The sequence below is a fragment of the Vanellus vanellus genome (genome assembly GCF_965231255.1).
Source record: "Vanellus vanellus genome assembly, chromosome: 2".
Lineage (NCBI taxonomy): Eukaryota > Metazoa > Chordata > Aves > Charadriiformes > Charadriidae > Vanellus > Vanellus vanellus.
In genome coordinates this window covers 147,555,696-147,569,734 of record NC_138906.1, presented here as the reverse complement: position 1 = coordinate 147,569,734, position 14,039 = coordinate 147,555,696, and the positions used below count along the sequence as shown (strand labels likewise).

General features: G+C 48.6%; 1 protein-coding gene across 1 annotated transcript in view; it reads left to right on the top strand.

Annotated features, from left to right (window-relative positions):
- Positions 1 to 1,131: 1,131 nt before the first annotated feature.
- NCALD (neurocalcin delta) overlaps positions 1,132 to 14,039 on the top strand; it is a 48,206-nt gene continuing 35,298 nt past the window's right edge. The window contains exon 1 of the mRNA XM_082479312.1: positions 1,132 to 1,188. The gene's annotated coding sequence lies outside the window, so the exon portion shown is untranslated. The remainder of the gene's footprint in view (positions 1,189 to 14,039) is intronic.

The following is a 14,039-nucleotide window of genomic DNA, read 5'->3' as shown; positions in this document are numbered from 1 at the left end:
ATCCGCTTCCACTTTCGCCACAGCCATCTATTGCAGTTGGTTCCGAGTATTTTGTATCCCGGGCACCGGTCAGTAACCATCGCTGACTCAGATGAGCACAGGAGTATTGTCTTGTTGCTGACACTTTGCCTTTCCTCCCTGCTTCTTGCAGGTGAAAGTCTCTCCCTCCTCCCGGCCTCTCCCGCATCCTGCCCCTGGTGTGTGCATGTGCTGCGGGGCTCTGGGAAGGCGAACGTGCAGACAGAAAAAAAGCAAATTTGGGGGAAGGGGTGAATTTTAGCTGGAGTTACAGGAAATCTGAGACACCGGTGTCATGTCTCTGCCTGCAGGATAAGGCTGTGGAGGTGAGTCGGAGCCAGGTGGAGGCAGGCATTGCTTCGTCCCCCCGGGATATTTTGCCGGGAGTGGCAGGAGAAGCATCACAGGCAGGCGAGCAGGAGGGGCTGGTGGCCAAGGCTCAGGGATGCGAGGCCAAGCTGGCCAGGTACCTCTGAGGGCCATCCTGCAGCCCTGCATGGCTGCCGCCCCGCATCACTTCAGCAAGGACCGAATCCAGACAGAGATGCCGCCGACCCGACACGCATCTCTGGCTATGAATAAAACCTCAGCTGTGTGCCATTTTGAAAGACCCTAATTTTAGCTAGCTGGTGCAGCACCCAGCTGTGCATCGTCGAGGTGCCCTGGTACACACAGAGGGCAGTGCTTTTGCCCCTTCACTTGGGCCAGCCAAGGTGTATAAGTGTTTTTTTTTCTGGTGGAGGCTGGGGATGCAGGAGGAAGAGGAAGGGGGAGGTGCGTTTTCATACGGGGACAGGGTTAAGAGAGTGTCGGCGATGGGACCAACCCCCCGGCGCCGCCAGCTCCAGTGAGCCCTTGGTGTTTGGGTTGTCCGGGCGCCCGTGATGGTTCCAATGTGCACGCAGTATGACAGATGACCTATTGAAATAATTTCGGAGCAGTGCTGGGGTTGCCAGGACAACCAGTGCTCCCTGGGCTTGCGCCGGGCCATGTGACAGCCGCCTTGACGTCAGCTGGAGGCAGAGCCTGTGGTTTCGGCCGCGCAGCCAAAGCCTTGTGAGAACCTAGTGGATGCTGGATTTATCCCCACCGCCGCCGCCGCCACCGCTGCTGTTTCTCAGGGGCTGCCAGAGCATGGACTATTAAAAACTTGCATTTCTGCAGTGTGAGGTAACCGTTTGCTTTATGTTCTCCTCAGGTATTTTTTTTTTTTTGCCTTTAAAAGAAATAGGATAGAAGCAGCTTATCGTGACTGATATTTTTTTTCACTTGTTTGTTTTGGCTGGAAGTTTGCCTTGATGAACAAGCCCGGCACTATCAGATAAATGCAAAGCAGCTTCCAGTTACTAATTCTGTGTGCAGACGGCAAAGTGGAGTTAAATTTAGATTAATGATCCATGAAAGGAGAATAAAATGATATTGTTCTTGTTGACACTTTAGGAATATAAATGAACACGAGTAATCCTAGGTTAATGCATTCAGGAGTCAAAAGAAATTATGTAGGTATTGTGTTGATTTGGGCATCTCTACAGCTTTATACCTCTGTTGGAACTTGTAGTTTTTTACTGCTGCCCAATTCAGGCGGGTTTGTACCCAACATGTTCAGGGAGGGGGAAGGCAGCAGCCGATGCAGCTAGGAGCAGCTTGAAATCCAACTCCCAAAGTTCGAGTCTTTAAATCATCTTTGTTCACACGGAGTCCCCGCACCGCGTACGCTCCCCGGGCTCTCTGTCCCTCTCCTGGGGCACGCGGCACTCTTGACCGTACAGTGTTTACAGAGGAAAGGATCAAGAGCTTCCTGAAAAATTGTCTGAAATATGCCAAGAGAGCAACATTGCTGTAACACAGGCTTTTACCCTTTTTCTCACACACATACGTACAGCTTGTTTTTTGCCTTTTTTTTTTTTTTTCTGTTGTGGTTTGAGAGCGGTTAGAATAGCTAAAAAAAGAACTGCAGCATGAACAACACCACGGTAACTGAAAAATGAAATTCTGTTTGAGTCTTTTTGTAAAAAGAAGAGGGAGTTTGGGTCTGTTTCTGTATTGCACTTACTCCGAGGGGGCTGTTATGGGGAAGGAGATCGCAGGGCTGCTGGAGTTTAGTGCCACAGCCTGAGTTTGCTTGTGTGGGAACATATAGATTCATTTGAAGAAGAGATTACAGCTGAAGCATCGTGTGCGTTATTTCCTGGAAAAATATGCTTGATCGTTCTTATCTTGTCTAATTATAAAGTCCTGTTCCCTTCCTCCCAAAGTTCAAAGGGTTTATTGATAATGGTAATGATTTTCTAAAGCAGCAACCACTCTGAAACAACCACGGAGCTACAAAACAATTTTAAACACAAGGCAATAAAAGATAAAAAAAAAATCTATAAAAATTATTCTGATGTTACTAAATGCAGCAGTAGTAATTGTTTCAGAAAAGGAGCCAAGGCAGAGATTAAAACTGAAAGCACTTCTGTAAGGAAAGTTATGGCTTAATGCTCTGGATTTCACTGCGTTTGGCATTCTTAACAGACCAACAAGGATAAATGCATCTGAAACCTCTAAACCATTTCACTTGGCATTGTCTCATCTGTTCTTTCCAATTTAACTCTTGTGCCTAAAATATAAAAGTTTGGAGGGGGTGAAACATTTTAAATTTTCTTTATTAAATTCTTCACCTGGTGCCAGTGCATCAGTGCATGAGGAATCTTGACTGGTTCCTCGTAGGTGAGTTTAACCAAGGTTTAGCGGAGCCTCACAGCTTCGCCAGGGAGGTGCTGGCACCCCGTGTTCAGCCTTCCCGCAGGGAGAGGGGCTTTCAGCATCCTCTCCCCGGCAAGCCAGCGGGGCTGAGCTGGACACAGCTGCTCCCCAGCCGGTGTGGGGAGCGGTGTTTCGGCTGACGGCGGTCCATGCCCCCCCCCCCCAACCTGCATGTGAGTCCCCCCGGCGTCTGGGTGGCGGGGTGGGAGGGGAGGGCAGGGGGAGGCGGCCGATGCGACCCACCTCCCTCTGAGGTCTGCTTGTTCGCCAGCTTACATCGGTGGGGCAAGTCTGGCGAGGGACTGGGGCATGGAGTACAGGGACAGATTTGAGCTGAGTGGCACCTGCCATTCACGAAAAGTCGTTCACCTTCATGTGTGGAGGATTTGGCTCCACATATAGCTGTGGTTGCCTGCCAGGTTTGACTTGAGTCGTCAGTGTGGCAACGATGCTCGGTGAGGGCTGGGGCTTCACCTCATTCATTTTGGTTTGAATACAGCGTCCTGTAGCATTTGATGCCTCGAAAACACCTGCAAGGTGAAAAATAATTGATGCAGCCTTTGCTCAGGAGCTATTCCTTAGAAATATTTTAAAAATAGGTTCCTCATCTCCAGCTGGAATGGACATATCTTGCTTTAGAAATGTTGAGCAAGTCTTCAAAAGGCGCCAACTTGACCTGAGAGAGGAGGATGATAAACTGCTTCACATTTTACCAGAAGGGTCCTGGTCATGTTGTGGCAGGAGGTCTGAGGGGCAGCATTACTGGGGAAGCTGGTGAGTGCCGCTGAGGTTGCACAAGGATGCGTCCTGCTTGGCAGAGCGACCAGCTCTGCCCCCTCTCGTTGAGTCTTGGGGGGCTTTGGGCATCCCATTGACCCAAGCCCCTTTGAGCCCCAGAGGTGGGGATGGCTGAGACACGGTCAGACAGGCAGCTCGCAGGCAGCGCGAGGGTCTGCAACCGGAGGAAAAGGCACAAGTCCCTCCTCAGGGGGAGGGCAGGGGATGGTGTGAGAGTCGTCCCGGGGCTGTGTGCCTCTGCTCAGTGATTTCATGTTCTCGGTTTTTGTTGATCAACTCTGTACCAAACCCTTTTGACAAACACTTGGATTTTACCTTGGGAGTGTGTGAAATTGCCAGGCAATGTAATGCTAAGCATCCCGCTGTCTCTGCCCTGCCATGGTCTCACCCACCATGAGAAAAGAACAAACAGCCCGTAGGTTCCTTCCTGCCACAGGGCTGGGGAGGGAGGTGGCTGCAGCCCATCCCTCATCTTCTGCCCAGCGCCACAACTGTCACACTGCCAGCTTACTTGGACTTGAAATCTTCCAGTATAAAGAGAAAAAAAAAGGAGATGCACACAGGCTTGGTGACACTCCACCTTTTTCCTTTTTCTGGGGAGGTCAGGTTGACCCTCATAGCTCCCAGCAGCCTTCGTATCATTTTCAAATGCACCCCCTTGCACTCACACGAGGAGGAGACGATCTCTTCCAACAGTCTCCTTGTCCCTGGAGAAGGGGGAGCAGACCAGCAATTCCTGAGGAACTGGAGCACTTCACCTTAGGAGAGACCTTGGCTAAAAACGGGACTGAGATCTCCTGGAGTCACTTTTCACACAACTGGGATGCAGCTGGGGAAATTAAAAAACAGACGCGAGCTGTTGATGCCTCTAGCCTGGCAATAATAACACACTCAAGCCTTTAGTGTGCTCTACCTTGATCTGTTTGAGTTGATGGGCAATGACAATCTAAATTTAGGCTAGAAGCATAATAAAGCCTAAAAAAAACCTTGCAACGCAGAGCACTGACTCCTTCTCACATTGTTTTCAAATAAAATGAGATTTCTGCTGTCTTTTTAAAGGTCCTAGCCACTACTCAAGGCAACATTTGGGGGATGGGGGGGGAGAGGGGGGGGGATAAAATCTCCCCTACAGGGTGGGGGAATTGTCGGAATTGTCAGACAGTGGGAACTGATGTAGCAGTATGGAGTTGCAGGCTCTTAAATTACATATTGCAGAAGTTGGTTTCCACCCTGCTAAAAATCATTACATTGTGCCAGTTCAGTGTCCTGCATCAATATTCCCAACAACTGGTTTAAATGATAACTGGGCTGCAGTAGAGATTTGGCATTTCAATCAACAGTTGCTTTTGCAATTAAACACAGATGCCATGTGTATGGTACTCTGACTGCAACATAAAAGTTGACCTGATTGTTGGTTCCAAGCTAAAGTAACAAAAATCCTAACTCTGGAATGTTTTTAGTCGTCATATTTTAGAAATAATCTTCCATGGTCAGCCAAAATCTATGCAGACAGTTATAGTCAGATAACAGTTAAATAAATAGACTATGTTTTGGCTGTACTTTTGCTGCTGTTAAATTTATCTTCTTAAATAGCAGGGAGTATGAGTTGAGGTTTGAGAAACAGTAATTTTGTAATTATTTTACATGGATCGAATTATTCTGTCATCAAATTTGCATTTCAGACAGCATTACAGTATGAAAATATAATTAGAAACTGTAATTCAGGAATTGCTGAATGTGATATTTCCCAGAGGGAGCACTGTGAAGAAGCTGCCCTCACTACAACTTTAGCAAATGTTGAAATCCTATAGGTGGAAAATGTGAAGGCCGAGTTGTAAAGTTCCTCTCCCTTCTGCGGTCTCAACACACTGTCAACTTTCTGCCGAACTTCATTTTTTTGTAAGATTCATTTCCACAGAAACATCTAATCATTAAGAGTTGAAGTGCTCAGATCCTGTTCTGCTGAATTTCAGTCTGGCTGTGCTGATAGTTGCTGAATTGCTTTCAGCCACAAAATGACACTGAGATAATGTAACGATCTGATTTACACACAGAAAAGCCAAGAAGCTTGTAGTTTGGGCTGAAATGCTGGTTTTAATTTGCCCAGTGCTCAGAATTCCCAGCAATGCCTCCTCTCACGGGAGAGAACAGAGGATGGGTCTTGGTTTAGCTCTCTTTCTCTTCTTCTGTAATTCCAGACTTTTCTCTGTACGTGTTCACAGTGTTGTGCAAAGTTTTAGCTGACTAAATCTCACTGATGTGAATACTTACAGTTATTATGGTTTTTTAATTATTATTATTATTTATTATTATATTTATTATGATGATTATGATCTTTGGCTTATCATAGATATTAGCTGGAAATGAGCACAACCCTTTTTAGTTGGACTCATATTGATAAATCCCATCAGATTTTGTCTGAAAAGCTCCTTTGGAGACCATCATCCAGGACCAATTTTTCCTACCACCTTGCTGGGGCATTTGACAAGCCCATACGTGGAGCAGAGCCCACGATGCACAAAGCAAAGCCATCACTGGGAGGTGGCAGAGGCTGAGTGTGGGGCATGTTTGATGCTTCGATGTCCCCATACATCTCTCAGTGTTCCTCCAGAGGGATGTCAGGGCAGGGCAGGAAAAGAAGTGTGGACCGATGAACCCAGGACTGCATGGATAAATGGGCTGGCTGGGGACATGGTTCCTAGTGACTCAGGGACATTGTCGCCCTTGTTGTGTGCTGAAGAACAAGACCCTTTTCCCATACCTGCCAAGGGCCACCTTCCTGCCCCCACCTACACCCAACCCTGGCACTATGTCTGGGCTCAGAGGAGGACGTCTGCTCTGTCACTCACATTTTGGGTGGTGCACGTCCTGCAACCTGGATCTGGTATTTGCAATGTGAGCAAAGGGCAGGAGCTGCAGGGCATTGCTGCAGATGACCTGAAGAGGATTTTTTGCTAGGGAGGGTGTAATATGCCAGGTTGGTTCTTTGGAGAAGTGGCCTTGCTTGGGGACCCTTGTGCGAGTGCTGGTTGGCAGGTGGGGCATGAGCTCCTGAGCATCACACCAGTATTTTTGCACATTTACTTAGAAACTCCGGAGGGGTAGGAGACAGTGTTTCAGCCAGCTTTGGATGTGCACGGAAGCGGGTGCACAGTGGGGCTGAAAGGCTTTGAGACAGGTTTATACCTGCTACATTTGTCACAAAGCCTCTTAGCAGTGTGCTGAATTTCAGCGCCAAGAGAACGGGGGCTCGGGAGCAAGCCAGAGCCAGGCTGGCCGGCCGCAGGGGCAGGAGGGACCATGGGGCAAGTGGTGCCACGTGGGGAGAGGAGAGCCCTGGGCAGGACTAAGTGACCAGGCGATAGCGGGATGAGGCCAGGGGCAAACTTGCCACTTCTTGGCTGTTCTGCGGTCATTGCTGTGTTTGACCCAGCAAGGACCTCTGGAAGCACTGCCCAATGTCACAGGTTGTCCACGGTATGGGCCAGCCAAACCTCATGTGAAACGGAGCTGCTTGAGGGAGCCAGGAATGCAAAATGCTGACGCCTTCTGTCATTTTGCTGCCACCTGATGTGACGGTGGCTGAAAGGGCTGCGCTCTCTGCTGGGTGCTGCCTTCAAAACAGCGCTGGAGAAACACTGCACAGTCAACACTTGCACAGTACATGCTACTGGAGAACAAAGATTCTATCTTTAAAACCTTCATGCTTGTTCTCATATCATAGAAGAGATCAGGTTTTGGAGAGACCCAAGATTACGTGTATGGAGGTTTTATTAGATGAGCAGATTGGGCAGTTCACAGGCTTTCGATCCAGAGAAGACAAGCTAAAGCTGAAGAAGGTCAAAGTTAGCTTCTTTCCTCGCCAAATTCCCTCGCTCCTAGAGCAGGCAGATTCCCTGATTATGCCTCACACGGCTTTTCTGTGTCTCCTCCAGGACTGCAGAAACACAATGGGTCCAGCTCGTTTGAAGTGTCTAACTTCAGCTGAATAATACTCAAAGAGACTTCAGCCATTAAGCAATTCAGCCCCGAGAACCTTTAACTCTAAAGGAAATATTCTGCTCATGTTGTGTGCGTGTTCCTAATGGCAAATCCAAGATGCCAGGGGGAAGCGAACACAAAGCCGTTGATTATTTCCACAACTGCTATATGCTTTCTATCACAACACTATTCTTTTGTGCAGAATGGCAGCGTGATTGCAGGGTCCTCTTTAACTTTACCATTTTAGCAAGCCCAGGTCCAATTAGAGCAATTATATCTCAACAGAAACACTGTCTGTTGTCCTCTGGACCTGTCTGTCAAGTGTCCTATTCATAGCTGTTTGTCTTGTGTGAGGTTTTTCATATGAAGTCTTTCTGACCCTACTAAAACAGTCTCATCTGAAGGGTAGCCTGCATTTTTGTGGATTTATTTCACAGGGTGAGGTGAACGAGAAGAGTGCAAAAGAGTGCACCTGGTCAAGGACACAACTTTCAGTCTAACCACGGTCTCCTCTTGCTTGAATATTATTACTGATTTGACACAGCATGCAGATCTCACTTTCAATTATTTCAATTCACCCTCCACTTTCAATTGTTTTACTGCTAAAAATTGAGAATATTATGAGAATTTGCAGTTCTTCTTGCCACATTGCAGAGTTTCCTTAACCAAAATCCCCAACGTGAGTTGCAAGGCGTGTAATGTTTGACAGCACGTGATGTTAAACCACTTACAGCTCCGAGGCCTGTGTGGGACTATTCAGTCACAGAGTTATTTAAGAGCCACCTTCTTGAAGGAGGTAATGGGCACTTCTGCGGAAAGACTATCTACATTTTGCTTTACCTCTGCTGTCAGAGTCTGATGGAGGAGCTGAGTGACTCCTGCCAAAGAAGTCTCATTTGTCTCTGTTAAGGTAGAAGGTGAGAAGCAGAGCTCAGAGAAAGGCAGAACTGTTGGAACTTGGGAAGGTCAAGGGCAGTGAAAAGAGGAACTCTTTCTGAACACAATATAGGTTTTTATTTTCTCATACTTCTCCCGGAAGGGAAAATCCAAGGAGCAGTGTTTGAAGTCTTCTTGAAACAAAAAGCACTGAAAAATTTAGAAATGAGATTCCCTGTGAGAGAGCAACCTCCGTCTCTGCTGCTGGGTCCGCGGCATCCATGGGACTCCCAGCCGACATGCGGAGCAGCGCAGTGTCGCTTAGGAACTGAAAACACAATCTCAGACCTTGGTCGTTCTTCCTCCAGCATCATCAGGGCAGCAGTTCCACCACATTTATTTCCTATTTTGCCTCAGCCCTGCTAGGTTTTAGCCCACACGGGAAGGCAGCCGGTCCCTTTTGTCAGGAGGACCTGTGGAGCTGCCCATAATGGTGGCCCAGATGTCACCTGTGCCTTCCCTTGGCAGACGATGCTGCAGGCAGGACAGTGATGCCAGTGCTGACCAGGGCTGCAAAGAGACCTTGCAGACCTGGTCCCACTAGCAGCAAGGATAAATGAGAGCTGATGAAACAGCAGTATAACATGCTCCATGCCACCTCTGTGGGGGTCTCGGTGAATTTGTGAAGATAAGTTTAGAATGTTTACCTGGATCTGCAGCCTCGGGAGATTCAGTTTCTTTTCCTGCAGCAGTGATGGCCTTTTCTGTGTGCAACACAGGCAGCAAGATGCTGTGTGGGGTTAGAGCTCCCCACTCAAAATGTCCATGCGGGACTTGTGATACCCCAATTAGAAAAGTACAATTCTTTCAGAGATAACAAAAGGTGACGGAAGAGCTAGCAGGGCGACTGCTTGCCTGACTTTTGCTCTTTTCGTTGAACACTGAGGCCCTTGCAGGAACCCCCACCTCACTAAATTCAAAGTGTCTGATTAACAGTTGAAGCATATTTCACTATTAGTTCACCATGTGCTAGTTATTAGTTAATGTGGTGTTGCTCCCATACCAGGACCCTCTAGTAAAACACCTTTCCTGCCTGCAGCTCCCACCATGCCGGCGGACGGCACTCTGCACAGGGCGGTGGAAAGAGGCAGCTGGGAGAGAAGGGGTTAAAACAAGCCACAGTCACCAGTTTGAGGCATTTTCGAAAATAGACGCTTTTCTTTTGTTTGCTGAATTCCCCGTGCTTTTCCAGTGCTGTTCCCATTATTCATTTCTTTCCCAAAATAACATTTTCAAGCAGCAGAATGGCTCGAGCGGGAGAGGAGGGGATCTGCAGCCGAGCCGGACAGCTGCACAGTCTCCCGTGTCTGCGCCGAGGGCGCTCCGAGCTGCCCTTGGATGCTGATGGCAACTACCAGGCAGGTGGCAATTCCTAGTATTTCAGGCAATTTTGCCTCCTTGGCGGCGAGCCTGGCAATTCCTTCCTGACAGCTCTCAGCGGTGCTTCTCAGGGGCGAGCTTCGGGTTTGCACAGATTGCAGCTGCCCTTGCAAAGAAACGTTTATTATCCTTCATTCAAAGGGGAAGCCTGAACACATCCGAATGGCTTCCAGCTACACGGGGGACATGCTCGTGGCAGTGTGGCAGGAAGGTGCCCTGGCAAGCAGCGTGCTCCGTCTTTGGAGCCCAACTTGACCAGAAGCATCCCTTGCTGGTGGATGCTGCTTTGAAGGATAAGGAGGGGAAGCCTTTGGGAAAATAAGCCCGAGGGAGCCTGGTCCCAGGGCCAGTGATGCGGGCAGATCCCACTGAGCCGGACGCAGCCCCAGCCCTCGGGGTGCCTCAGGTGTCCCATCCTTGAAAGCTGACCTGGGAAAGCAGCTGCTATGGAGGGGCTCCCGGGCAGCACCCACCAGCGCTGGCCGGGGACACCCCTCTCTCATCCCTCACGGTCAGGCAGGCAGCCAAACACCAGGAGCTCCAGAAACGGGTGCTGGCAGCCTTCCCCTGGGGATGCTGGGGGGAGGGGAGGGGGGGGGGCGGTGGAAAAGAAGCTCTGAGAGGAATTAAAAATTAAAGGCTCACAGCGGCAGCTTGCTGCTGAATGTCCCAGCGGTTCACGGTTCACCTTCACTGGTGGCTGGCTGCCCAAGCACGGAACGGGAGGAGAGGAGTTTCCCATCCCCTCTGCTCTTGCTGGAGACCAGCCCTCGCTGGAGACCAGATGAAGAGGAGCTGCCCCCCGCTGCGTGCGGAGGCTTTGGCACGCAGGACCCCCCAGCTCTGCTCCACTGGAGGCAGCAGCGCCCACCTCTCCATGGAAATCCCCAGAGTCATAGTGAAAGGCACCACGCGAGGAGGTGGCCAGACCCAGATGAGTCACCCACAGCTTGGACAGATGCAGCTGCTAAATACAGGGTACTGGGGGGCTGGACTGGCCACGCCGCAGCCCTCGCTCTCTTTTGGGGTCCTCAGTAGCCCCAGTCACGGGCTTGCTTAGTGCGGGCAGAGGTTGAACCCACTGGGGCTGGCATTTGGGGTGCAAGGGCCTACCCTACCAAGGTTGGTATTTGGGCATACAAGGGCTGAGCTCCACTGAGGCTGGCATTCAGGAGTGCCACAGGCACATATGTGAAGAGCGGTGTCCATTACAGTGGAGAGCAGGACCCGCATGTATGCAGCGTGGGAGCAAGGCCCTGGGCTCTGGGCCGCTGTCAGCAGAGGGCTGCCAAAATGAGGCAGAAGCCCGGGTGCGGAGCTGCGATGGAGATGCCCTGGCTCCTGCCTGTTTGTACCACCAGAGAGCACCGGCGCCAGGCAGACCCTGTCCCCCAGTGCCCTCCTCCCCAGCTGGGATGGCCACTGCCCACCCCGCCAATCCCACCTGCCCTGGCCCTTCCCCTTGGGCACTTTTTCCCCTGTGCTCACCAGCATTTGGCCCTCCTTGGGTGCCAGTCTGGCTGCGTGGTCTGCAAGTGCCCTGAAACCCCTTCAGAGCCCCAGCAAGCCCATCACAGAGCCCAAGGGTATTTGCAGAGCATGTCCCAGATGATTTGGACCCTGGGTTTACTTCATAATCCCCTCTCAATACCCCTTTCCCAGTAAATAAAAGCTGCTTCCCCCAAGCCTTGACATCTCTTATTTTAGCATTAACTTTCAAGGAGGTGACAAGTTACCCAGTTTCCTGAGGTAATGGCTGTGTCTGTACTACAGCCACTGGTTGTGTCCGTACTGCATGAAATAGGGAACATCCCCAGCACTGGAGCTCAGTGATCAAAACCGCTCTCTGTCCAGAGTGGTCCATATCCCAGTTTTCCTGCCAGCCAATTCCTACCCTCCCAGCTGGGAGCTCCAGTCTGTCGAACAAAGCACTGTTTTTTTTAACGGGACCAGAGTGAAGGAAGTGGGGAAAATGGCTAGAAGGAAGGATAAAGTATTTTGTATTGCACTCTGCAACAGGGAAGTGATGTTCAGATGCTCTCTTCATAAAACTTCAGGTTTGAAAGAGGTAAATAGCAAAGGAGATTTCTGAGTGCAGTTTTCTCCCAGTACTTCTATTTTTGTTGAATTCAACCTTTACATTTTTGGTCTTGGGGCATAACATCAGTGGGGTTTGAGAGAACCGGGGGAGCATTTACCTATCTCCTTACCTGTGGCTTTTCAAGCACGTTTGATTGTTTTTATTACTTCCTCCATTAGACATGGAGTGTTTTCCACTTTCCTGGGATTTCCCAGTCAGATCCAGCTGCCTGTGCCTCTGTTCTGGGGCAGCAGCCTCCTGCTGTCCCTGGGGACATCACCAGCCATGTGGCTGGTGGGATGGAACTAAACCTCAACCTTGCTGCATGATGGAAACGCAGGTTATTTATCACATGCCGAGCGGAGGCAGGTTATGTCACTTGGTAGCAGGCAAAATCTGTCATGCTTGGAGTCTTCAGGCTAAGGTCTTCCTTTAAACCCCTCCACGGACTCACTTGTAACCCCAGGCAAATTATTTAGTGTCAGTGACCATCCCAGTCAGATGAACGTGACCACGACTATGATGTCTTGGCAGGTCCTTTCATGGAAGCCCTCTCATGATACTCTTTGATTTGCAGCTTTACATCAAAGCCCTGCAGAGCACCAGGATTTGGCTGGTCTGTTTTGAACCGTGGGGTTTGGTGAAGCAGGACCCCAGGTTTTAGTAAAGCAGGACATGGGCATGACTGCATGGAAGTGTAAAGTTTTTTCCCTTTCATTTGCAAACAGAAGTTGCAGTGCTCGTACTGCTCCAAATAATACAGGGGATTTAGGAAGACTAGCATTAAGGCATTTTTTCAGAGTCATTGAATATGTTTTAATCCTTATTAGCCTTGAGCAATTGTCTCCCGGTGAACTGATGAAAGGATAGGTATAATTAAAGATCTGTCCTGCGCAGCCTGCCGTGCATTTATAGCTACACAACTGCTCTCACTAGTGAAACAGAAATATGTCTTTCTAAAGGAAAGCTCAACAACAGTAAATATTTCTGTCACAAAACTGAACACAAGTTTATCTTCCAAGCATCATCAGATAAAAGCAAAAACTTTCTTAAATTTCTAGTTCCACTAAGCAGGTGGCTCTATCAGATTGGATATTAGGAAGAATTTCTTTACTGAAAGGGTCATCAAGCATTGGAACGTGTTACCCAGGGCAGGGGTGGAGTCCTCATCCCTGGAGGTATGTAAGGGTCATGTAGATATAGTGCTCAGGGACATGATTTAGTGGTGGGCTTGTCAGTGTTAGGTTAATGATTGGACTAGATGATCTTACAGGTCTTTTTCCAATCTAGGAGATTCTGTGATTCTGTAATGTACAACTCCTTGACTTTGTTCTTTTTTTAACTGAAATGTGCTCCTGTTTTCAAGTACAGTTGTTTCATCTGATAATAAAAGCCTATTCAACCATTTGCATGTTTCATCAGTGTTCACATTCACTGTTCTGTATCATGTGTTTTGCTTCAATCTTTCCACTGAAGAACCAATGTTGTCCAAATTGCCACTGCTCAACTGAACGTAACTCCCTGTTCCTTACTACTTAAAGTTGGTTATCTAATTCTGCTGGTGGGTAATTTTGATCATGATTTCCCAGAGTGCAAAATGTGTCCACACAGACAGTACAGTGACAGGCTCTTTTCCCAGCCATTTCTGAAATCTCCCACCCCACCAGTTGCAAAGACTTATGATTGCTGCCTCTCAGGCATCTGGCACAAATGGAAGCCGCACCGTTGTGCGACATGCTTGTTACTTCACGCATTAGTCTTGAGAAGTGCTGGGTAATTGGCTGCTTTGTCATGTCTGTTTAAGCACATTATTCTTGAAACTGCTCCTCCTCCAATCAATAAAAGACTCCATAAAATTGTTTAAACATATTAAGAAGAACGTGATTTACTCCAGGAATCTTTATTGCATTTCATTATAAGCCGCTGAATCTAATATACAAAGAAGATCATTTTAATTATAAGTGGACAAAAGGAAGATCTACGCTATGTTCCCACTAAGCAAATATCAGCAACATGCACCTTCTCCATCTAATGCAGTTACATAAACCAATTAGGTTTGGTGTTTCTAATGGAACAGTGGTTAACTATATTACTCAGC